Source organism: Salmo trutta, chromosome 32 (assembly GCF_901001165.1).
Source record: "Salmo trutta chromosome 32, fSalTru1.1, whole genome shotgun sequence".
In the NCBI taxonomy this organism is placed as follows: Eukaryota; Metazoa; Chordata; class Actinopteri; order Salmoniformes; family Salmonidae; genus Salmo; species Salmo trutta.
Genome location: NC_042988.1, coordinates 27,868,277 through 27,885,609, shown reverse-complemented (window position 1 = coordinate 27,885,609; position 17,333 = coordinate 27,868,277). Strand labels below are relative to the sequence as shown.

The window sequence follows — 17,333 nt, the reverse complement described above, 5'->3', positions numbered from 1 at the left end:
ATGAAATGACTGCAGTCTGAGAGACTTAGCTTTAGACTTTGTGTTAAGTGTTAAGGAGGATATGTACGAGTCGATATTGACTCATGAGATGGAAGCCATTTGTTTTGCTATTGATTAGCTGATGCCCACAGCTTGTTTCCTGGTATTTGCTTGATCATGGCGCTCTAGGTGGGGATAAATACTGAGAACAGAGAATGAACACACTGCTGGATGGCTGACTGAATCATGCAGGAAATCCAGACAGAAATGACGTGATTGTAGCTCTCTGGGCTGATACGTCCTGTATACACATGCATCACTCAGCCGTGCCACAGTACTGACATAGGTAACCTGCAGTATGGTATATGCAGTAGACAGACACACAAACATAGCACATAGGCTGCAATAGGACACAATACAAAGTACATGTTCATGCACACACACACACTGCCCTGAGGACGTCCATAGGTCTTGCGAGTGTCATTGTCACAGTTGATTCAGCATGTCTGAAGGGCATCATTATGTCTCCCCAATCCCCCACCCTCACCCATATTCTCTATATCTGTCACGGTTGTCGTCGGTAATGGAGGACCAAAACACAGCAGGTATGTGTATGCTCATCGTGTGTATTTATTTACAAACTAAATGAACACCAAAACAACAAAACAAAACGAACTCACGAACAACAAAACAGTCTGGCACAGCACAAGGCTAAACTCAGAACAATCTCCCACAAACACACAGACAAACACACCCAACTAATATAGGACTTCCAATCAAAGGCAACACCACACAGCTGCCTTCAATTGGAAGTCCACCCCAATTAACTCTACATAGAAACACACTTACTAGACTACACATAGAAATACATAAACATAGACCATAAACCAAAAACCCGGAAATACTAAATCAAACACCCTTTTACCAAAACACCACCCCGGACCACATAAAACAAATACCCTCTGCCACGTCCTGACCAAACTACAATAACAATTAACCCTTATACTGGCCAGGACGTGACAATATCTCCCCCTCTCCTATCTGGGGGGTGTCATTATATCTGACCTGGACCTCTAATTTAGGGTAGAAGAACCCTCTCACCCTTTACTCACCCACATCTCCCCTAACATCACCCAACTACTAGTGCTGAGCTATTTATTAACCAAAATGTTGCTTATCTTTTATTTTTTAAACTAAACTTTTTAAGACAGGTATTTTTCCATATATAGACACACCCTATGTTTTAATTAAATCAACTACAGAGCCCCACAGTGGAGATGTCATAATACCCATAAAACCTAGTGTTCAAACAGGGAAATGGTTCCAGTTGTTTTCCACCATTCATTTTTCCCATAAGGGATTTTAGAAACATTTCAAATAAGGGCTGTGTTTTGTGTAGGCTTACCCTGGCCTGAAAATTTGATAAAGTTACTTCTATCATTATATTCACTTGTATTTTCCCTTTGTCATTATGGGGTATTGTGTGTAGATTGAGGACACTTTTTTTTAATCCATTTTAGAATAAGGCGTAACAATATGTGGAAAAGGTCAAGGGGTCTAAATACTTTCCGAATGCGCTGTACATTGAGGAACTATTGTCATGTAAAAACAGACTTTGTTTGCTTCCTGTTTGAGGTGAAGAAAACATTACTTTGAGACGCTCCACAGCTCATTAGTGGTGGTGAGTTAAGCCAATCAGAAATACTATAAGATCCCCAAATGGGCACATTTATATGCCTACATTTGCAGGCCAGGTAGCCTATAGGCGTACTTCTCTGTGTAATCGGGTGCGCTTCCCGCACTCAACAGGAGCGCTCCAAACAAAAGACAATGACTAAATTGACAAACTCGTAAATGGAACAAAATAAACCAAAACCTGTTTCTCACAAGTGTAGCATAGGTTGTGCGCTCTGCAAACAACGTATCCACTCCAACAATGAGGACGGTAAAAGACTGTAATAATAAATAATATATTGAATGCCTTAACAGAAATTAAAGTAACCAAACAAACATTGTAGATTAGAAATTATAGAAATGAACAGTAAATGTACTAGTGGTGATATATGTAATGGGGGAATTGATAGACACTAACAATCAACGAAGCAACTCACACAATTAAGTTTTAAAACAATGAATGTGCACAAATTGGCAGGAGAGAGCGCATTTTGGAGAGAGACGTGCATTGTGCATCTTGTGCATTGTGCATCCCCTTCTTCTTGGACTGTGCCATCCCCACGGCCTCCGCAATGGATTAGTCTCAGCCTTCGCAATTGATAGTTCCCTGAGATGGGCGTGAATAAGACCGGTGTATATATATATATATATATACTGTATACATTGAACAAAAATGTTAATGCAACACGCAACAACTTCAAAGACTTTACTGAGTTACTGTTCATAGAAGGAAATCAGTCAATTGAAATAAATGCATTAGGCCCTAATCTATGGATTTCACATGACTGGGAATACAGATATACATATACCTTTAAAAAGGTTAGGGTGGTGGATCAGAAAACCAGTCAGTATCTGGTGTGACCACCATTTGCCTCATGCAGAGTGACACATCTCCTTCGCATAGAGTTGATCAGGCTCTTGATTGTGGCCTGTGAAATGTTGTCCCACTCCTCTTCAATGGCTATGCGAAGTTGCTTGATATTGGCGGGAACTGTTGTACATGTAGATCCAGAGCATCCCAAACATGCTCAATGGGTGGCGTGTGGTGAATATGCAGGCCATGGAAGAACTGGGACATTTTCAGCTTCCAGGAATTGTGTACAGATCCTTGCGAAATGGGGCCGTGAATTATCATGTTGAAACATGAGGTGATGGCGGCTGATGACTGGCATGACAATGGATCTCGTCACGGTCTCTCTGTGCATTCAAATTACCATTGATAAAATGCAATTGTGTTCACTGTCCATAGCTTATGCCTGCACATACCATAACAGTGCCACCACCATAGGGCACTCTGGTTACAACGTTGACATCAGCAAACCTCTCGCCCAGACGACGCCATACACGTGGTCTGCGGTTGTGAAGCCGGTTGGACATACTGCCAAATTCTCTAAAATGACATTGAAGGTGGCTTATGGTAGAGAAGTTAACATTACATTCTCTGGCAACAGCTCTGGTGGACATTCCTGCAGTCAGCAAGTCAATTGCACGCTCACTCAAAAGACATCTGTGGTATTGTGTTGTGTGACAAAACTGCACATTTTAGAGTGGCCTTTTATTGTCCCCCAGCACAAGGTGCACCTATGTAATGAGCATGCTGTTTAATCAGCTTCTTGATATGCCACGCCTGCCTGGTGGATGGATTATCTTGGCAAAGCATAAATGCTCACTAACAATGATGTAAACAAATTTGTGCAAAACATTTTAGAGAAATAAGCTCTTTGTGCGTATGGAAGATTTCTGGCATCTTTAATTTCAGCTCATGAAACATGGGACCAACACTTTTTTTCTTTACATGTTGCGTTGATATTTTTGTTCCATGTATATATATATATTTGCTACTGCTTGACACAAAAAAATCTTGGTCCTCCAACAGCCTATCGACCAGTCGAATAATTGGGATCAGCCCTAGTCTTCTCAGACGCACACAAAGATAGCCTGGTCCCAGATCTGTCTGTGCCGTCTTGCCAACTCGCATGGTCATTGGCAAGACGGCACAAACAGATCTGGGACCAACAGAGTAACACAGACCCCATGCAGAGCCAAAACACAGTATAAGCACACCTTGCATGAAGGATTGTTGTTCAGGATAAATAGAAAACACAAGCAGGTGGCCAAGCAGAACTCATGTCTCTGGTCTCTGATAACAACAGATGACTGGTTGATGTAGCGGCTAGCCAGGCTAAGGCCCATGGTTGGCTGGGCTTTTGTTGCATTGTGTACTGTAAAGTTCTCCACAGGGTGTATAGATCTGCCAAGTAGCTAATCCCCACGCACAGGAGGTGAGCTGTTACAACTCAAGAAACATCCCATGGGGCTCCATTTCTCTCCCCTTTTCTCTCTCTATTTCTCTCTCATTCTCTCTCTTTCTTTCACTCTCGCTCTCCCCTCTCTTTCTCATTCTTTCTTTCACTTTATCTCTCTCTCTCTCTGTCTCTCTCTCTGTCAGTGTCTCTGAGCGTTACCACTACATAGCCTATCATCAAAGAGGTGTCTATATTAAGTGCTTCCCAACCACTTGTTGCACCGGGGACCCAAATTCTATGGTTCTCCTGCTTGAAGGACTACTTCTTAAAACTAGCTGTTGAGAACGGACTGATTCTGTGTTAGCTAGCCACCTAAAGGGATGCAAATGTCACTAATTGTTAGGGGTGTGTAAGGGAGGCGAGAGCAGAGTTTGGTAAACTGGCGCACTTTAATTCCGGTCCAAAAATGACAGCACACAAAAACAATAATGTGCCAAAAACACGGAACATAGCAAAAGTATGGCGCCTGACAATATCCACATAACAATAAACAATTACACACAAAGACAGGGAGGGGAACAAATCAAAATCAAATCAAATTTATTTATATAGCCCTTCGTACATCAGCTGATATCTCAAAGTGCTGTACAGAAACCCAGCCTAAAACCCCAAACAGCAAGCAATGCATGTGAAAGAAGCACAGTGGCTAGGAAAAACTCCCTAGGAAAAACTCCCTAGAAAGGCCAAAACCTAGGATGAAACCTAGAGAGGAACCAGGCTATGAGGGGTGGCCAGTCCTCTTCTGGCTGTGCCGGGTGGATATTATAACAGAACATGGTCAAGAACAGAGGACTAAATACATGCAATGTGATTATGGAATGACAACCAGGTGTGTCATGGAACAAGACAAAACAAATGGACATATGAGAAATGGAGCGGCGATAGCTAGAAAGCCGGTGACGCCGATCGCCGAACGCCGCCCGAACAAGGAGAGGAGCCGACTTCGGTGGAAGTCGTGACACTAATAGCACAGAGACTAGTGCTTCTCCGTGGTTTAAGAGTGATATTTAATGTGCGTTTTGGCCACTGACTGTATTTGGCCCAATCTTAAATGGACAGCTAGACTCTATGGTCTATGCACTTGTGGAAATCTGAGAGGATTTGACAGGTGCAATCAATTTGGTAATAGCTCCACTTTGCCCTCTAATAGGCAAAGTGGAAGAGTCACCATATTGCTTATACCAATCAATTTGTCTCAGATCTCCACAAGTGCAAATGGTGTAGGGTCTAGAGGTCCACTTGGGTATGGGCCTTGGTATACAGATGTTTTCCCTGTTGGGAACAATGAAGATGTAGTGATGTGAAGTCAGAACCCTGTGTAAACAGATCTGTCTGTGGCGGCTCAACAGATTGTGTTAGCCGGTGTGTGTGTCTATCTGAATTAGCCCTAATGGGCGGAAGAGATAAACTTACTGACAATATCAAAATGAATGTGACAGCCTCTCAATTCCCATTACATTTTATGGCAAAGTTTTGTAGAGAATCTGTATGGTATTTTCTAGGTCAAAACAGGTGTTTGGAACCTTTAGCTGCCCCTGTTGCCAGTTGTTCTATATTGCTAACTAAATGTGTATTGTCATCCAAGCCTTTCTCTGTGTCTGTTCTTTTGATATAGTTGTCAAGATGTGAACTTGTTGTCATACAGGGTTATATTCATTATGGCACGAAGCAGAAAAAGGTTTCAAAACATTTTGCAACAGAAAATGAAAATAAGTGTTTCTGATTGGTCAAGTGCAGGTAAACCTCCCTGTTTCAGTCAGTTTTTTCTCCGTTTTGGTGCCTAATGAATACCTTGGTAACAAACTGCTGAATGTCTACCGTAATTTCCGGACTATAAGCCGCAACTTTTTTCCCACGCTTTGAACCTCGCGGCTTAAACAATGACGCGGCTAATATATGGATTTTTCCCGCTTTCAATTTTTTTTGAAAGGAGATGACTTCAGTGGTTTCAGTGCACAGGAGGAAGATAGTGACCAATGACTTTCTTGGTAGGCTGTTTACTGCTCATTTTTGATTTTTTGTTACAAGCCGTGTTTCGTTAAAGCCTATTTATTTTTGTTACAAGCCGTGTTTCGTTAAAGCCTATTTATTTTTGTTACAAGCCGTGTTTCGTTAAAGCCTATTTATTTTTGTTACAAGCCGTATTTCGTTAAAGCCTATTTATTTTTGTTACAAGCCGTGTTTCGTTAAAGCCTATTTATTTTTGTTACAAGCCGTATTTCGTTAAAGCCTATTTATTTTTGTTACAAGCCGTGTTTCGTTAAAGCCTGTGTAAAGTTCATTTGTTTCAATGTACCGGTAGGCACCTTATAGACATGCTTATAGACATGTGCTTACTGCTTATAGACATGTGCGGCTTATTTATGTTCAAAATAATATATATTTTTTAAATTCAGTGGGTGCGGCTTATATTCAGGTGCGCTTAATAGTCCGGAAAGTAAGGTACTCAAATCTATGAAATTAGGACAAATTGGTTACTGCTGTACTCGTCAAAGTTTAGTCAACATCTCACATTTAGAGTTAGAAGCCCATGAATATGCAAGGGGAAATTCACATCAAAACAGAACCACTACCGTCCCTACACATGTCATTAGAAAGCACTCTGAATTACAATATATTAAAGGAAAACACACACACACCACACATGCATACTGACAGATACGCATACCTGCACAAACACACATACACCACAAATGCAAACCACAAACACACACATACAGACACGTATGAACACACCTACAGACACGCATACAAACCCACTGAGGGGAGAAGAGTCATTCTGTCTTATTACAACTACAGTTGGACATTTCCAGTCTGCTTAGATAGAATGAAGGAGCTAAACTCCTCTCCCCTGAGGGACTGGTAGCTACTGTAGCTACAGTATACACACACACACACACACACACACACACACACACACACACACACACACACAGTACAAATGCAGAAACACAGAGATTATGTCTACAGTGCAATCCCAGCTGCTGTGGGTGACAGGGCTAAAATATTTATGCCCACATCTTGGCACAGATACCAATATGTGTGTGTCTGGTGTGTGCATCTGTGTTGACAGCAAGAGAGAGAGAGAGAAGAGAGAGAGAGAGAGAGAGAGAGAGAGAGAGAGAGAGAAGAGAGAAGAGAGAGAGAGAGAGAGAGAGAGAGAGAGAGAGAGAGAGAGAGATGAGTGTGCAGCACAGTTGCCAAACGAAACTGGGGCAGTACAAAAAACCCAAGGCATTATTCCAAAATCCCCTCTGCTTGTGTGTATGTGTGTGTGTGTGTGTGTGTGTGTGTGTGTGTGTGTGTGTGTGTGTGTGTGTGTGCGTGCGTGCTTGCATGCATGCATGCATTGGGTGGGTGTGTCGGTAGATTTATGTTTGCATAGTCTTATGTGTTTGTTTGAGTGTGTTTTGTGCACTGTGTACGGGACAGTCAGTGGGAAATGTGACAGAGGCGCTACAAAAATGGCAGAGGGAAATAGATTTCTAGAAATACCACTAACTCTCCCTCTCCATTGTTCTATCCATCTACCCAACCTCACAAATACAGTATGGTCTACTTCTACCCTCCCCTTCATCGCTCCTCTCTCCCTCTCTCCTCACTCTCTACCCTACCCTCCCACTCTCCTCGCTCTCTACCCTCTCCTCTCTCCATATCTCCCTCTCTACCCTCCCCTCCCTCTCTATCTCCCTCTTCTCATTGGAGGAGGAGGAGTGGAGGAGGGGGTAGCTGGCATGAAGCAGAGAGGATGCCAGATGGTGCCCCCTCTCGACACCAACAAGCTCTCACAGTTTCACGTCAGAATTAGACGTTCATCCATGTTTCTCAAATGTCAAATTTCTAAGTTGTTCCAAACGTCAAATTTCGAAAAGTTTGGTTACTTCTCTGTATTGTTCCAAGGTTACATTTAGGCATTAACTCTGAATTCTTAAGGTTAGGCATTAACTCCAAATGGTTAAGGTAAGGATTAAGGTTTGGGATAGACTTAAAACAAAAATATCAAAAACAACTTTCTATTGCTGGATTTGAACATGCAAGCATTGGAACCAGAGGCAGATGCTTACGCCCACAACGCCCTAGCAAAACCAAAGCCTACTTGAAGGTAACAGCTCTCACTGTTGCCCCTAGTGGCCGGTTTACACATCATCTCCTGACATCCTCAGACATGGACGGGGACACACACACACACACACACACACACACACACACACACAATCAAACATACCTACACACAGAAACACACATACAAGTCTTTGTGCCAGACTTGGACAGGGTCGGAGTGTTGTCACCAGCCCTGCTACCTTAGGCAACCTTAACACCTTCCTGTCAACAACCCACACACTCTCTCACAACAAACACCACTTCATAGTCTCTGCCAGCATACCAGTATAAGCAGCGTGGCACACCGGTGACAGGACTGGTGCACACACACACACACACATTCACACGGACACAGATAGTGGCTCCGCACACAGGCTGTCTGTCACACCTCCCACTGCCAACCTCAATCACCAGACCACTAGCAACTCAATTAGACCTCCTAACCTACAGTAACGCACACACACACACACACTCACTCACTCACTCACTCACTCACTCACATAAACACACAGACACACAGATGCATGCATCGGTGCACACATGCACACAGACACACACACACACACTCACATAAACACACACACACACACAAAGACACACACACTCACACAGATCACACAGATGCACGCATGTTGTACACATGCACACAGTCACACACACATAAACACACACACCACTTATTACTCAATCAGACCTCAATTACTGCAACAGACTGGGAATGTCACCGGCATACGCAATCACTGCTCAGTGTGTGTAGGACGGGAATGAATTCACACACACACAAACACAACACACACACTTTGAATCACCTCACGGTGCATGGGTAGCATTTCCCGACAACACCAGTAACACCTGTAATTATTGTCAGGTCATATCACACTGCTGTCTAATTTGTATTACCCTTACTGTCATTGTTCGTAATAGAAATGTCCAAACATATTTGTCCTAATTGCTCTCAGGGCCTTGATATTTCAATGAAATATTTACATTCCACCTCTGAAATATATCTATAATACAGGGACACAACTTTCACTGTCCCCCCTCACATTATGAAATTGCATTTTTGTCCTCCCCAGTTTTATCATTGGAATGTGATACAAAACGAGGCAACGGTGTGCTTTAGGACCATGCGGACGCCTCCAGGATACATAAAATAAATATTATGTATCCCCCACTTCTAAAACCAAAGTTGCTATAATGTGTTGTCTGGCTTGACAGTAAACAACTGGCACCTATCATCAAGCAATTCTGTCGTTATATATACTGCTCAAAAAAATAAAGGGAACACTTAAACAACACAATGTAACTCCAAGTCAATCACACTTATGTGAAATCAAACTGTCCACTTAGGAAGCAACACTGATTGACAATAATTTCACATGCTGTTGTGCAAATGGAATAGACAACAGGTGGAAATTATAGGCAATTAGCAAGACACCCCCAATAAAGGAGTGGTTCTGCAGGTGGGGACCACATACCACTTCTCAGTTCCTATGCTTCCTGGCTGATGTTTTGGTCACTTTTGAATGCTGGCGGTGCTTTCACTCTAGTGGTAGCATGAGACGGAGTCTACAACCCACACAAGTGGCTCAGGTAGTGCAGCTCATCCAGGATGGCACATCAATGCGAGCTGTGGCAAGAAGGTTTGCTGTGTCTGTCAGCGTAGTATCCAGAGCATGGAGGCGCTACCAGGAGACAGGCCAGTACATCAGGAGACATGGAGGAGGCCGTAGGAGGGCAACAACCCAGCAGCAGGACCGCTACCTCCGCCTTTGTGCAAGGAGGAGCAGGAGAAGCACTGCCAGAGCCCTGCAAAATGACCTCCAGCAGGCCACAAATGTGCATGTGTCTGCTCAAACGGTCAGAAACAGACTCCATGAGGGTGGTATGAGGGCCTGACGTCCACAGGTGGGGGTTGTGCTTACAGCCCAACACCGTGCAGGACGTTTGGCATTTGCCAGAGAACACCAATATTGGCAAATTCGCCACTGGCGCCCTGTGCTCTTCACAGATGAAAGCAGGTTCACACTGAGCACGTGACAGACGTGACAGAGTCTGGAGACGCCGTGGAGAACGTTCTGCTGCCTGTAGTAGTAGCAGTGTAGACACTGTTAATGTTGTAAATGACTATTGTCACTGGAAACCAATGATTTTTTATGGAATATCTGCATAGGCGTACAGAGGCCCATTATCAGCAACCATCACTCCTGTGTTCCAATGGCATGCTGTGTTAGCTAATCTAAGTTTATCATTTTAAAAGGCTAATTGATCATTAGAAAACCCTTTTGCAATTATGTTAGCACAGCTGAAAACTGTTGTTCTTATTAAAGAAGCAATAAAAATGGCCTTCTTTAGATTAGTTGAGTATCTGGGGCATCAGCATTTGTGGGTTCGATTACAGGCTCAAAATGGCCAGAAACAAATAACTTTCTTCTGGAACTTATCAGTCTATTCTTGTTCTGAGAAATTAAGGCTGTTCCATGTCAGAAATTGCCAAGAAACTGAAGATCTGGTACAACGCTGTGTACTACTCTCTTCACAGAACAGCGCTAACTGGCTCTAACCAGAATATAAAGAGGAGTGGGAGGCCCCAGTGCACAACTGAGCAAGAGGACAAGTACATTAGAGTGTCTAGTTTGAGAAACAGACGCCTCACAAGTCCTCAACTGGCAGCTTCATTAAATAGTACCAGTCTCAATGTCAACAGTGAAGAGGCGACTCCGGGATGCTGGCCTTTTGGGCAGAGTTGCAAAGAAAAAGCCAATAAAAATAAAAGAATATGACACTGGACAGAGGAACTCTGCCTAGAAGGCCAGCATCCCGGAGTTGCCTCTTCACTGTTGATGTTGAGACTGGTGTTTTGCAGGTACTATTTAATGAAGTTGCCAGTTGAGGACTTGTGAGGACTTGTCATACTTAAATGGAAGAAGTTTGGAACCACCAATACTCTTCCTAGAGCTCGCCGCCCGGCCAAACTGAGCAATTGGTGGAGAAGGGCCTTGGTCAGAGAGGTGACCAAGAACCTGATGGTCACTCTGACAGAGCTCCAGAGTTCCTCTGTGGAGATGGGAGAGCCTTCAAGAAGCAAAACCATCTCTGCAGCACTCCACCAATCAGGCTTTTACTCTAGAGTGGCCAGAAGGAAGCCACTCCTCAGTAAAAGACACATGACAGCCCACTTGGAGTTTAAATAGTACCCGCATTAAATAGTACCTGCCAAAAGTCACCTTAAGGAGTCTCAGACCATGAGAAAGAAGATTCTCTGGTCTGATGAAACCAAGATTGAACTCTTTGGCCTGAATGCCAAGCGTCACATCTGGCGGAAACCTGGCACCATCCCTACATGGTGGTGGCAGCACCACGATCGAACATCTCTGGAGAGACCTGAAAATCAGAAAACAGCTGTGCAGTGACAATCCCCATCCAACCTGACAGAGCTTGAAAGGATCTGCAGAGAAGAATGGGACAAATTCCCCAAATAAAGGTGTGCCAAGCTGGTAGTGTCAAGATAAATCAAGGCTGGAATTGCTGCCAATGGGGCTTCTACAAAGTACTGCGTAAAGGGTCTGAATACTTATGTAAATACTATATTTCCATTTTTTATTTGTAATAAATTTGCAAAGATGTCTAAAAACCTGTTTTTGCTTTGTCATTGTGGGATATTGTGTAGATTGATGAGGGAAAAAAACAAATGTAATCAATTTTAGAATAAGGCTGTAACGTAACAAAATGTGGAAAAAGTCAAGGGGTCTGAATACTTTCCGAATGCACTGTATGTGGTTATGTTAGCAGGGCCGTAGGGGCTCTATCTATGTGGTTATGTTAGCAGGGCCGTAGGGGCTCTATCTATGTGGTTATGTTAGCAGGGTCGTAGGGGACTCTATCTATGTGGTTATGTTAGCAGGGCCGTAGGGGCTCTATCTATGTGGTTATGTTAGCAGGGCCGTAGGGGCTCTATCTATGTGGTTATGTTAGCAGGGCCGTAGGGGCTCTATCTATGTGGTTATGTTAGCAGGGCCGTAGGGGCTCTATCTATGTGGTTATGTTAGCAGGGTCGTAGGGGACTCTATCTATGTGGTTATGTTAGCAGGGCCGTAGGGGCTCTATCTATGTGGTTATGTTAGCAGGGCCGTAGGGGCTCTATCTATGTGGTTATGTTAGCAGAGCCGTAGGGGCTCTATCTACGTGGTTATGTTAGCAGGGCCGTAGGGGCTCTATCTACGTGGTTATGTTAGCAGGGCCGTAGGGGCTCTATCTATGTGGTTATGTTAGCAGGGCCGTAGGGGCTCTATCTATGTGGTTATGTTAGCAGGGCCGTAGGGGCTCTATCTATGTGGTTATGTTAGCAGGGCCGTAGGGGCTCTATCTATGTGGTTATGTTAGCAGGGCCGTAGGGGCTCTATCTATGTGGTTATGTTAGCAGGGCCGTAGGGGCTCTATCTATGTGGTTATGTTAGCAGGGCCGTAGGGGCTCTATCTATGTGGTTATGTTAGCAGGGCCGTAGGGGCTCTATCTATGTGGTTATGTTAGCAGTGCCGTAGGGGACTCTATCTATGTGGTTATGTTAGCAGAGCCGTAGGGGACTCTATCTATGTGGTTATGTTAGCAGTGCCGAAGGGGCTCTATCTATGTGGTTATGTTAGCAGGGTGATAGGGGCTCTATTTATGTGGTTATGTTAGCAGGGTCGTAGGGGCCTGTCTGGCTGCACTTTGGGGTCATAAAAAGCTAATGGGCCTAACATTCAATACTGGCTGACTGGATGAAAAGCCAAAGCCCTCTGGCCTATGGTCCATTCACCAGAGTGGATGATGGGTCATGATCAGGGGCTGGAGCAGGGGTTACCCCGGGTTGACCCGGGCCTGGAGTGCTGCAAGGTTTAGTTCCAACCAGGCACCGCACCTGACGCTCCTGAAAACATCACCAGCTGAAATAATTGAGGTAACTCTGGAGGGCCGGATACTGTACAAGCACCATCATGTGTTAACCTGCTATAGCCTTCCCTATCGTGATCCCTGCTGAATCAGCATGGTGCACTGTCCATGGTGCTGACTGACAGCACTGGCCTTTTTCAGCATGCAACTCTCTCTCATAAACATCCCACTTGACAGACATCAATTCAACTTCTGTTCCACACTAGTTCAACCTAATTTCATTGAAATGGTGGAAAGAACGTTGATTCAACCACTGTGTGCCCAATGGGATATTCTCACAGTGAAGACTAATAATATACCTAGTAAAATAGATGTAATCTCGATTAAGCTAACTTTCGAAATAACTGTAAAACAGAATATATATACAGAAATGAGAACTAGGCAGCCTAATGAAAACTCAGTGCAGTGATCATGATTCATCTGTATGTCTTTGATTATAACAAATCAGGGTTCTGCGTTCAGCTCACTACTCATGCCATCCGTTCAGGGAAACGTGTGGGCGGCTGAATTGCTTTCAGTGTCGGTCGGGAGTGTGATTGGTGTCTTAACTTCCAAATGGCAGACAGTGGCGAAGGGGACACCGTGGTGCGTCAACATCTGCTGATACCAAGCCATCTCTCTCTCTCTCCCTCCCTTAGCCTACACACTCACACGCGTTGCAGACACATTTTCAGTATTATTTCGAGAAGTACAACCAATGCTGTTCAGCCAATACTTTAAAATACTTTCTCATATAATCCATATTATCCAACGTGCACACGCTGGCTTGTGACAGCCTGTCAGCCTTGCATTATGCTGTCCGATAGCCTATACCAGTATTTCTACTTTGCACATTCACCTAATGCAAATATACAATTCCAGCGTTTTTTTAATTGCTATATTGTATTTACTTCGCCACCGTGGCCTTTATTGCCTTTACCTCCCTTATCTCACCTCATTTGCTCACATTGTATAAAGACTTGTTTTTGTACTGTATGTTTGTTTTACTCCATGTGTAACTCTGTGTTGTTTGTGTAGCACTGCTTTGCTTTATCTTGGCCAGGTTGCAGTTGTAAATGAGAACTTGTTCTCAACTTGCCTACCTGGTTAAATAAAGGTAAAATAAAAATAAATAAAAAATACCGAGACGACAACGACAGTGTGATTTGCTGTGTTAAAGTGCCAAATCTGGTCACAGTGCAAAGCAAGAGAGAGAGAGAGGAAGAAAGAGATAACACAAACCTGTCTAGAGAACACATCACATGCAGAACGTCACAGTATTATCCCCGCGTGATTCCTCTCCTCCCTCCAAATCCCCCTCTCACATCTGTCCCTCCGCGCGCCCAACCGATGATCTATCGACCGACACCGTCTTTCTCATTCTTTTGCCCAAGCAGCCTGAACACATATATACATGTATCGCCGCAAAAACATATCCAATAACTGTAACTCAAATAGGCAATGTTTCCATTAGGCTACAGCGTCCTCCACGAATTATAGCTTACATCATCAAACTGAATTCCAACATTTAAAAAACTAACAACAAAATCACGAACACAAAATCGGCTATTGAAAGCAGTAGGCTTTGCTTACAAAACCATGTCGTCTACTAGTACTGTTGCGTCGATAGACAGACAACGCAGAGCTTATGTTTAGCGCAGGTGGCTGCTCTGCAAGCAACAGCATAATCCCGGTACCATCGATCCGTTTACCTCTGAACTATTCATAACTATGCGACTATAGGAGCGTGCCATTTACAAAATAATTCACATTCGCTTGGAAGGTAAACAAATTATTACAGTACCTCCTCTGATTTCCGTTCCAAAATATTCTTCCAACGCTTGAAGCAGAGGCAGGTTTTTTAAAATTCTCTGCCAACACCGTAGTTCAGCTGCACAGCGCGCGAGTGATGGGAGCGCGCGCGAGATAGAGAGAGCGACAGAGAGAGAGAGAGAGAGAGAGAGAGAGTGACAGAGAGAGAGAGAGAGAGAGAGACCTCTGTGTGGAGGTAATGCCATTCCTGCTTAGATTGAACTGCAATGGGCTCTTGCACTATTGCTGTCGATCCTCTTTGACAGAAGCACATAACTACTGGGCTCAGTGGAGGCTCCACAGAGGAGGAAGGGGAGGACCATCCTCCTCTGTTTGCAACTGTTGGACTAATGATTACAGCCTAGATAAGCTCGATCCTGTCAAGAGTGTGTAAGGCTGTATTGAATGTGTCACTGTCTGTCCATGTCCGCCACTGACTGGGGCTATATGCTACTAACATAACAACAACTAGACCCACTATAAATGAACAGTAGGCTAATGTCAATGAATATATCTTATTTGTCTGCAAATGTAATGTCTTAGACACATCTCACTTTTACACAATCAAACTAGTCACTCCTCAGAGTGGTTTTCTGGGTTATATCAGGTAAATCTGGTATTACACTCACTCAGCAATGCAGAGAGCCCCTAGCACCTGGAGAGGAGGTGGGTGCACTGACTAATCCTCTGTTGCCCTCACCCTACCTCAATCCCTTTCTGACTCACCCTACCTCACCCATCAATAGCTCTGTTACATACTGTATACAACCTCAGCCTTCAATACCCTCCTCCTCCCCAACCAACCTCACCCCTGAATACCCCCCCCCCCCTCCCCAACCAACCTCACCCCTTATCACCCCATCAATCTAGACAGAGATAGAAAGAAAAGGGGTAGGAGACAGGAGTAGGAGAGAGAGAAAAGCCCTTATGAGTGTCTGTGTGTAGTCTTCTCCTGAAGCAGGGTGTTGGACCAGACCAGTGGTGAGACAGGGAGTATGGAGCTGTGGCCAGGAACACCTGTCAGAGGATTATCCCACAGGAAAACATGGAACACTGAGGAAGCTGCATGTAATGGGAACTGTGTGTGTGTGAAAAAAGTGAATGAATGAATATATGGGAAGATGTACAGTATATTTTTCCTTTAGGCTATGTGGGAAGATATGATATAAACAAGGGTAAAGGAGTGTGGATGTGAGTGGGAGGGATGTTGAACCAGTCTGCTTCACATGTATGAACATGTTCAAACTCAAATAGTACATCTCTCAAACTGTGTGTGTGTGTGTGTGTGTGTGTGTGTGTGTGTGTGTGTGTGTGTGTGTGTGTGTGTGTGTGTGTGTGTGTGTGTGTGTGTGTGTGTGTGTGTGTGCCAATGTTCTAATGACTCAAGTATCGGGCTGAGTATGATAAAACAAGGTAGAGAACTGAGAATGCTGCATAGATACCTGTATGATACACCCCTGTCATGTGCAGACGTGCTGTACTCCACATCCACACACGCAGCACCTAGATCATCATCGGGGGAGCAATAAGATGACTTGATAGATTACAAACTATAAACTGATTCATCATAATTATGTCCCTAGACCAGAGACAGAGTGAGGGGAACAGGATCTCTTCCTGGGTCTTTTTGGTTCCAACCTTCAGGGCATGTGTTGAGAAAGAGAGCAACTCCGTTTGGGCTGATCTGTGACCCACTAGCACCTCCCTCGGTAAGAGGGGAATGATGCAACCTCACTTACACACCACGATACTTTATTGACACACACGCACGTACACACACGCACGCACGCACACACACACACACACACACACACACAGACACACACACACACACGCACGCACGCACGCACGCGCGCACGCACGCACGCACGAAATGTACATGCAAAGGTAGGTGATTGGTAGTGGTTGTGAAACAGAAGAAACAGATGTAATGAATCCCCTGTACACAATACTATAACTGATAGCACAAGTAGAGCAACAAGGCTATTATCAAGGGAAGGATGAAAATGTACACTGAACAAAAATATAAATACAACATGCAACAATTTCAAAGATTTTACTGAGTTACAGTTCATATAAGGAAATCAGTCAATTGAAATAAATTCATTAGGCCCTAATCTATGGATTTCTCATGAATGTGAATACAGATATGCATCTGTTGGTCACAGATACCGTAACCCTAGTCTAAACCGTGTCTAAGCCAGGGGAGAGGATCATATCAAAGATCATTTAGCTATTCAATTTCAAATTTTAAGACCCCTTAAGGTATCAAAAATATGTATAAAAAAATTATTGGATGAAACATTGAATTTGACAAAATATCCCCTTATTTTCCATAAACAAATTTAACTGGTACCAGGGACCTTCAGAAGAGTGTTGTGAGGCTTGTGTCCTAGAGAAAAATGGAGAACACCGGTATGTTTGTGAGAGTCTCAGCTGTCCACAGAGTGGTTATATTAGTGTGTAGCCCAAACCATTTTGACACTATAGACAGAAGTTGGCAGAAGAGGCTGTACCGAGTCTTGTGAGGTTTGTGGGCTTCCTTGAGC

General features: G+C 43.9%; 1 protein-coding gene across 2 annotated transcripts in view; it reads right to left on the bottom strand.

Annotated features, from left to right (window-relative positions):
• Positions 1-14,860, bottom strand: part of LOC115171624 (protein phosphatase 1 regulatory subunit 29-like) — a 139,533-nt gene extending 124,673 nt beyond the window's left edge. For both annotated transcript variants that reach the window (XM_029728600.1, XM_029728601.1), the window contains exon 1: positions 14,777-14,860. The gene's annotated coding sequence lies outside the window, so the exon portion shown is untranslated. The remainder of the gene's footprint in view (positions 1-14,776) is intronic.
• Positions 14,861-17,333: the final 2,473 nt, after the last annotated feature.